Below are 9,409 nucleotides of genomic sequence, written 5' to 3' on the forward strand. Positions count from 1 at the left end.
CAAGCTACCAATGACCTTCTTCACAGAATTGGAAAAAACTACTTTAAAGTTCATATGGAACCAAAAAAGAGCCCTCATCGCCAAGTCAATCCTAAGCCAAAAGAACAAAGCTGGAGGCATCACGCTACCTGACTTCAAACTATACTACAAGGCTACAGTAACCAAAACAGCATGGTACTGGTACCAAAACAGAGATATAGATCAATGGAACAGAACAGAGCCCTCAGAAATAATGCCGCATATCTACAACTATCTGATCTTTGACAAACCTGAGAAAAACAAGCAACGGGGAAAGGATTCCCTATTTAATAAATGGTGCTGGGAAAACTGGCTAGCCATATGTAGAAAGCTGAAACTGGATCCCTTCCTTACACCTTATACAAAAATTAATTCAAGATGAATTAAAGACTTAAATGTTAGACCTAAAACCATAAAAACCCTAGAAGAAAACCTAGGCATTACCATTCAGGACATAGGCATGGGCAAGGATTTCTTGTCTAAAACACCAAAAGCAATGTCAACAAAAGCCAAAATTGGGAAATGGGATCTAATTCAAGTAAAGAGCTTCTGCACAGCAAAAGAAACTACCATCAGAGTGAACAGGCAACCTACAAAATGGGAGAAAGTTTTCACAACCTACTCATCTGACAAAGGGCTAATATCCAGAATCTACAATGAACTCCAACAAATTTACAAGAAAAAAACAAACAACCCCATCAAAAAGTGGGCAAAGGATATGAACAGACACTTCTCAAAAGAAGACATTTATGCAGCCAAAAGACACATGAAAAAATGTTCATCATCACTGGCCATCAGAGAAATGGAAATCAAAACCACAATGAGATACCATCTCACACCAGTTACAATGGCGATCATTAAAAAGTCAGGAAACAACAGGTGCCACAGAGGATGTGGAGAAATAGGAACACTTTTACACTGTTGGTGGGACTGTAAACTAGTTCAACCCTTGTGGAAGTCAGTGTGGCGATTCCTCAGGGATCTAGAACTAGAAATACCATTTGACTCAGCCATCCCATTACTGGGTATATACCCAAAGGACCATAAATCATGCTGCTATAAAGACACATGCACACGTGTGTTTATTGCGGCACTATTCACAATATCAAAGACTTGGAACCAATCCAAATGTCCAACAATGATAGACTGGATTAAGAAAATGTGGCACATATACACCATGGAATACTATGCAGCCATAAAAAATGATGAGTGCATGTCCTTTGTAGGGACATGGATGAAATTGGAAATCATCATTCTCAGTAAACTATCGCAAGAACAAAAAACCAAACACCACGTATTCTCACTCATAGGTGGGAACTGAACAATGAGAACACATGGACACAGGAAGGGGAACATCACACTCTGGGGACTGTTGTGGGGTGGGGGGAGGGAGGAGGGATAGCATTAGGAGATATACCTAATGCTAAATGACGAGTTAATGGGTGCAGCACACCAGCATGGCACATGTATACATATGTAACTAACCTGCACATTGTGCACATGTACCCTAAAACTTAAAGTATAATAATAAAAAAAAAGAAAACTCTGAAATCAGAAAAAAATGATTAGCAGGGGCAACGTGGTGAAACCCAGTCTCTACTAAAAATACAAATATCAGCTGGGGGTGGTGGTGCGTGCCTGTAATCCCACCTCGTGGGGTTGAGGCACGAGAATGGCTGGAACCCCAGAAGTGCAGGTCGAAGTGAGCCGAGATTGGAGGACCACTGCACTCCAGCCTGGGCAACATATTGAGATTCTGTTTCAAAAAACAAAAACAAAACTTTAGCATTTGTTTATCTATTCATTGTTGGAGGGAAAAAAAACCAACAACAACAACACCTAGAACAACTTCTGAGTTAAGAGATGGGTAAAACAATCTGAGTGTAATTTACTCAATTATTTTTAATTCCACATGAGACACTGACCATTTGGCATTTGGCAAGAGAAGAAAAATTCATTCACATAACTCTTGGGAAATGTTAGGAATCTGAAGAACATTACAAACCACGAAGCTAGTATTCTGCATAGATGAAGTAATATACCCGCTAACTCAGTTTCTCACCCTGGATCCTACCAGCAACTGACACCAATTGTCTTACTACCAAAATTGCTGCAGTCACTTTTCAAGCGGTCTTCATCATGGAACTAGTCCTTTCATAAACACAGAGTACTGAAGCAACAATAAAGTTGAAGCTGAGAGCAAAAACCTAAACAAAACCACTCAAGCAAACACACACGGCTCTAGTGCATACCCATCTCTAGTGGGGATCCTGACTCTCATCTATATGAACCTCAAATCTCCTTAAACATTATTTATAGCTTACTCTCTCATCCCTACTTTACTACTTATCATTTGATTTTATCCATACCCTCAAATAAGGAAAACAAATCTTATAGTCAATTATTTATCTAGCTTACACACATCCCATCATTTCCAACTTTTGCAAAATTACCTTGTTGCATCCTTTCCTTCCATTTCACTTTACCCACACTTCTCTAGGATGTCATTATCTCATGACTGGATAGCCAACATTAGTCGGTCATTAAACTTTATTTTAGTCTTCTCCTTTTGTATAATATTCTAATCATCCAAATGAAATTCCCGGAATATATCATAACGTATATATTGTTAAAAAGATACTAAAACACCCTGCTGACTGCAACAAACAATCCTATTTACTTTCAAGTTCCTTTATTCTAGGACATAATTGGCCATCTTTATTCTCATATAAATCCTCAAAATGAGTCTAGCTTTCCTGTCTTCGCTCCACACTTTTTTATTTTATTCTCATTTTTTTTGTAAATCCAGCACATCCTCTCATATTAAACATAAAAAGAAATAACCCTCAAGTTTGTATTGAGGAAAGCGAGGGAAGAAAATACATAGTGAAGTTACAAAGTGCTTAACTTCAAAATAGTGCTGCAATAAACATGGGAGTACGGATACCTCTTCAATATACTGATTTCCTTTCTTTTGGGTGTATACCTAGCAGTGGGATTGCTGACTTATATGGTAGCTCTATTTATCGTTTATTGAGGAGCTTCTAAACTGTTTTCCATAGTGGTTGTACTAATTTACATTCCCACTAACAGTGAATGAAGATTCCCTTTTCTAAACATCCTTGCCAACATTTGCTATTGCCCATGTTTTGGATAAAAGTTGTTTTAACTGCAGTGAGATGATATCTTATTGTAGTTTTGATTTTCATTTATCTGATGATCAGTGATGTTGAGCACCTTTTCCTATACCTGTTTGCCATTTGTATGTTTTCTTTTGAGAAATGTCTGTTCAGATACTTGACCTGTCTTTATCTCATAAGTTAAATTTTTTTCTCTAAAGTTGTTTGAGCTCTTTATGTATTCTGGCTATCAATCCCTTGTCAGATGAATAGTTTGCATATATTTTCTCCCATTCTGTGGGTTGTCTCTTCACTTTGTTGATTGTTTCTTTTGCTGAGCAGAGCTTTTTAATTTGATGTGATTCTATCTGTCCATTTTTGCTTTGGTTGCCTGTGCTTGTGGGGTATTACTCAAGAAATCTTTTCCCAAAGCAATGTCCTGGGGAATTTGCCAAATGTTTCCTTTTTGTAGTTTCAGTCTGAGGTCTCAGATTTAAGTATTTAATCCATTTCGAGTTTATTTTGTATATGGCAAGACATAGGCATCTAGTTTCATGCTTCTGCATGTGGATAACATTTTCCCAGCACCATTTATTGAAGAGATTGTCCTTTCTCCAATATCTGAATAGACATTTCTCAAAATAAGACATATAAATGGCAAACAGGTATAAGAGAAAGTGCTCAACATCATTGATACAACAATCTGAGAAATGCAAATCAAAATTACAATGTGATATCATCTCACTACAGTTAAAATGTCTTGTATCCAAAAGACAGGCAATAATACATGCTAGTGAGGATATGGAGAAAAGGGAACCCTTGTACACTGTTGATGAAAATGTAAATTAGTAAAACTACTATGCAGAACAGTTTTGAGGTTCTTCGAAAAACTAAAAAGAGCTACCATACGATCCAGCAATCCCACTGCTGGGTATATACCCCAAAAAAAGGAAATCAGTATATTGAAGAGATATCTACACTCCCATATTCATTGTAGCTCTGTTCACAATAGCCAGGATTTGGAAGCAACCTAAGTGTCCATCAACAAATGAATGGATAAAGAAAGTGTGGCACATATACACAATGGTGCACTATTCATCCATAAAATATATGAGATACTGTTATTTACAAAAACATGGATGGAACTTCTGGCCATTATGTTAACTTAAGCCAGGCACAGAAAGATAAACTTCACATGTTCTTACTGATCTGCGGGAACTAAAAATTAAAACAATTGAACTCATGGAGATAGAGAGAGGACAATGATTACCAGAGGCTGGGAAAGGTAGTTGGAGGTTTAGAGGGAAAGTGGGGATGGTTAATGGGTACAAAAAGTAGTTATATAGAATTAATATGATCTAGTATTTGAAAGCGCAACAGTCAATAATAATAATTTAATTGTGAATTTCAACATAACTAAAACAGTATAATTGGATGGTTTGTAACACAAAATATAAATGCTTGAGGTGACGAATGCCACATTTACCCTGATATGATTATTACACATTGCATAACTGTATCAAAATATCTCATTTACTCCATAAATACATACACCTCCATAAATACACACACCTCCTATGAACCCACAAAAATTGAAAATAGAAATTTTTACAAAAAGAAAGAAAAAATGCTTATCTTGGGGAAAACGGAGTGTAGGTATCATTTTATATCATTTTTCTACTTTTCTCTACTGTTTACAGTTTTTAGTGGGAACGCATTTCTTTTATAGCACAGAAAAGAAAAAACAGCCATTTTCTTACTTTGCTATCTACTGTCTTCCATCTTAGTGTTGGAATTTTTAAAAATATTTGAACATGTTGCTGCACAGAATAAATAACCGTGTTTTCCCATTTACTTTACAGTTAGATATGGCCATGTGACTTAGTTATGGCCAATGAGATGTAAAGGGAAATAGTATATACAATTTTGAGAAAGTTGGATCATTTGGAGCTAAAATTGGCTGGAAAAAAAGAGATCTTTTTCTTCTATCTTCCATCTTTCCTTGTCAAGTAATGATATTTTAGAATTCCCACAACCATCTTGGATCATAAAGTGAACTTGAAAATAGAAGCACTAAAGAGAGTGATGGAGCAGAACAATGGAGCCTGGGGCCCTGAATCATAGCGTGGAGCCTTCTTATCTGCTTCAGCTTATCTATCTCCAGACTTCACTTCTCTTTTTCCAGAGATGGAAAATAAAGTTGACCTTGTTTAGGTGATCATTGCTCTAGTTATTGCTTGTTGTACATGCAGAGAAGCCTAAACCTAACTAATGCAGGGAGGTAAAAAATAAATCATCATAATGTTGTTAATAATTTAAAGTAATACAATTTATGATCACATAAATCAGCACACAAACAATTTACATAAGTTATTTGTAAAAAGAAAGAGCTAATTCTTCAGTCCTGGGGATCCTAGCTTCCAATATCAAATCCACCTTTCACAGCAGCATGAATTTACTGCATCTATTGAATCTCAGTGTCTTATTCAATATAATAGGGTGTGCAGTTCCCACATTGATCTCTATCTCCTGGCCTTCGTTCTCTTGTGTATTCCTCCCCTTGAGTACAGACTGAAATTATTGTTTCTATTCTGTTCTAATTTATATCTGCATTTGTATATGTAGAGAAGCCAAAATCTAAGAAATGAGCTTTAGTTAGCAACAACTACAGCAACAATCACCTAAATAAGATCATCTTCCAATATTAGGTTATAAAAGACCATCATTACCATCTTTCACTTGCCTGCTCTTTCTCTCTCGCTCTTTCTCTCCTTCCCTCCCTCCCTCCCTCCCTCATTCTCCTTGGCTCCGTTGCCATGAAGAAGAAGCCAGCTGCTATATCCTGAGCAGCCCTGTGGAGAAGCCCATACTTCATGGCTGAGATCTGAAGCTGTCAGTTCAGCAGCCAGTAAAAAAACTGAAGCCTAATAATCATGTGTGTGACCTTAGCGGATCCTTTGGACTCATTTAAATCTTGATATGTCTGCAGCTCTCGCTAACAGCTTATGTGAAACCTCATTAGAGACTTTGAGCCATAGAAATCCAGGCAAACCACTTCCAAATTTCTGACCACAGAAAGTGTGAGAATATAAATCTTGGTTGTTTTCAGTCGTTAAGTTTTGGAGTAATTTGTTATTCAGCAAAATGTAGTTTAATTGTATTACATAGAGGTATAAGTATCTCCTCATAGGTATTTATTTTAATAAAACAGCTTGAACCCAGGTATTCAAGGCTGCAGTGAGCCAAGATTGCACCGCTACACTCCAGGCTGGATGACAGAGTGAGATCCTCCCTCTTAAAAAATACATATATAAAAAGAAAAAGAAAAAGAAACAAAAATGTTTTTATTAAAAATAATTAACATAAAATTATTTCTGGGAATTTTATCTCTCATTTGCAGAGCATACTCCTCTTTCCACTTTAATTTCTAGATAAAGACTACTGAAATGTCTTATTTATCTTTTTTGTAAGTCTTATGTTAGTGTATCATGGTCTTCATATAGAGTAAGCATAACAAAAGTTGCTTCACTATGGGCCATGCTTTAGGTCAGAGTTTTTAACCTCAGCACTACTGACATTTTAGGCCAGAAAACTGGCTAATTATTTGTTGTAGGAGAGTTGTATGGTGGATTGTAGGATATTTAGCAGCAATGCTGGCGTTTACACACTAGATATCAACACCGTCCCTCCCTCGAAGGTCTGACAATCAAAATTGTCTCCAGAAGTTGTCAAATGTTTCCAAGACGAGCAGACAAAACTGCACCTGTTTTATATTTTAATGTCCTGGATTCCGGGCAAAAAGAGGGATTTTATTTGCAAGCAATAATTTGAACAGGGTTGAGTGATGTTCTTGGCAGATGGCACATCCTTTCTGCTGAACCTGTTAATGTCAGCCAGATATGGACTATAACCTCCACAAAGGTAGCACTCAGTGATATGTCTGTGATTGTGCCATAGCTCCCACTCACTCTTTGAGGCAATCAGTCATTGCTGATCATGGTCCTGGACAGTCTGTGTGTGTGTGTGTGTGTGTGTGTGTGTGTATTTTGTTTGTTTGTTTGTTTTCCCCAGGGTCTCACAAAATTTTCTAATCTTTTGGGACCTGTTTCTAGTCTGTAGTAGCGGAGTCAGATTTATCTGTTTTTATTTTCTTTCAAATGTATTCTTTCTAATATAAGCTTCTCCTTTTGGGGCTTAGCCATTTAAATTCTGAGTTAACAAGCTTGTACAAGCCAAAACCTTATGCTTTCAAGCTTAAATTCTCTCCAAAAAGTTAAAGAAGTTTGTTTTTATTTTTACTTCTGTTCTGTGCATATGATTTATCACTCTGATCTATTTTAATGTGAATAGCAATGTAAAATAAGTGGTAGTAGTTGACAGGGAAATAAATCCCCAGTAGTTAGTATATCAAAATATTCCCTCACTAGAAATTTAAATAGATTATTTCAAAGTATTGGAAAAAGTATAATATTTCAGTGTTGTATGTCTGTGACACCTGGGTCACATTATTATGAAGCCATGACTCATAAGATTTAGTCTCTAAGGATGGTTGCTATTTTGCAGCATGATTTACAACTGAAAATTAATTAAAAGGAGATTCTCTTCTTTTATATGTTACGGAGGCCACTACAGATGGTCCAAATCATTAACTGTCTAGCAAATTTTCTAATATTTCCTTTTAATTTTTAAGCATGGAGAGAGATACATATCCCTTCCTCAATTTGGTTTAATAACTTCTTTTCCTTTTCCCCTCATTCTTTCTTATAGAATTTTTAAGAACAAAAGGCTTACCTCCAAAAAGGGGCAACACTTTCCTATATGTTGTGAAGAAAAAGAAACAGCTTCAGCGAGATTGCCATCCTCTTTCAGTCCAGGTTGAAGGGAAAGGCTCAGCACATAAAAGCACTAGCAATCTGTGCTGAGTGCTGAGAGAACACCAGAAAGGAAGTTCTCCATCTGTGTAAGGGGAGGAGGGAAATGGGTGGGCCAGGAAAGCATATATGGAGGACGTGGGGTCTTGAAAATGAAAAATGTGCCAGAAGGAGAAAAAAAGAGCTGCAAAAGTGTGATCTCGCACTTCTCTCTTCTCAATCTCTCTCTCTCTCTCTCTCTCTGAGACAGGATCTTACTCTGTCACCCAGGCTGGAGTGCAGTGGCATGATCATAGTTCACTGCAGCCTTGAACTTCTGGGCTCAAGTGATCCTCCTACCTCTCCTTTCTGAGTAGCTGGGACTACAGCTCCACACTACCACAACGGGGTAATATTTATTTATTTTTTAATTTGTTTCTGTAGCGATGGAGTCTCACTATGTTACACTAGCTGGACTCTAACTCTTGGCCTCAAGCAATCCTGCTGCCTTGGCCTCCCAAAGTACAGACTATAGGTATGAGCCGCCACTCTTGACTTTTTGCTTCTCTTCACTCTTCCAACCCTGACTTATCTCCCATGTAAATGTAATATACATTTACTTATTATTCCTAAGAAAGCAATTTAATAGATTGTAGATACGTAACAAAGGCTATTTTTTTGCCTGTTGCTGAACCTAATTCCTTTATGCAAAATGTGAATCACATGTGGCTACAGAGAGGCCTTCAAAATCTTCAGCCCATAGAAGGAAAGCACAGTAACTATAACTTACAAGACACTTCTTAACTCATGTGGAGCTTGGAATAGAAGTCTGGAGGAGGGAAATTCCACAAAAGATCACAGATGTATTATTTGCAGATTAGTCAACATATGGCATGTTTAACTGCAGCTCTGAAAAATCAAGACTATAACTGATGGTTCATTTTTAAAGTCACAAGCTATCGAGGCTTCTAAACATCATTTGAAAATGCCAGTGTTGGCCCAGCACAGTGGCTCACGCCTGTAATCCCAGCACTTTGGGCGGCCAAGGTGGGTGGATCTCTTGAGGCCAGGAGTTCGAGACCAGCCTGGCAAACTTGGTGAAACCTCGTCTCTACTAAAAATACAAAAATTAGCTGGGCGTGGTGGCGGGTGCCTGTAATCCCAGCTATTTGGGAGGCTGAGGCAGGAGAATCTCTTGAACCTGGGAGGCGGGGGCTGCAGTGAGCCCAGATGACACCATTGCACTCCATTCTGGGCCACAAGAGTGAAACTCATCTCAAAAAAAAAAAAAAAAAAAGAAAGAAAATACCAGAGTTTTGTTGACTCAAACGAAATTACCTACGGCATTTTTCACGTTTTAAAAATTGAATTGGAAATTCCAAAGTAGTTGAAAGTTTGGAGGGGAAAAATGATTTTTTAAGA

General features: G+C 37.4%; 1 long non-coding RNA gene across 1 annotated transcript in view; it reads right to left on the reverse strand.

Moving 5' to 3' along the window:
* Positions 1–8,005, reverse strand: part of LOC112133355 (uncharacterized) — an 89,862-nt gene extending 81,857 nt beyond the window's left edge. The window contains exon 1 of the long non-coding RNA XR_002915001.2: positions 7,929–8,005. This is a non-coding gene — a long non-coding RNA (uncharacterized LOC112133355). The remainder of the gene's footprint in view (positions 1–7,928) is intronic.
* Positions 8,006–9,409: the final 1,404 nt, after the last annotated feature.

This window comes from Pongo abelii, chromosome 4, assembly GCF_028885655.2.
Source record: "Pongo abelii isolate AG06213 chromosome 4, NHGRI_mPonAbe1-v2.0_pri, whole genome shotgun sequence".
In the NCBI taxonomy this organism is placed as follows: Eukaryota; Metazoa; Chordata; class Mammalia; order Primates; family Hominidae; genus Pongo; species Pongo abelii.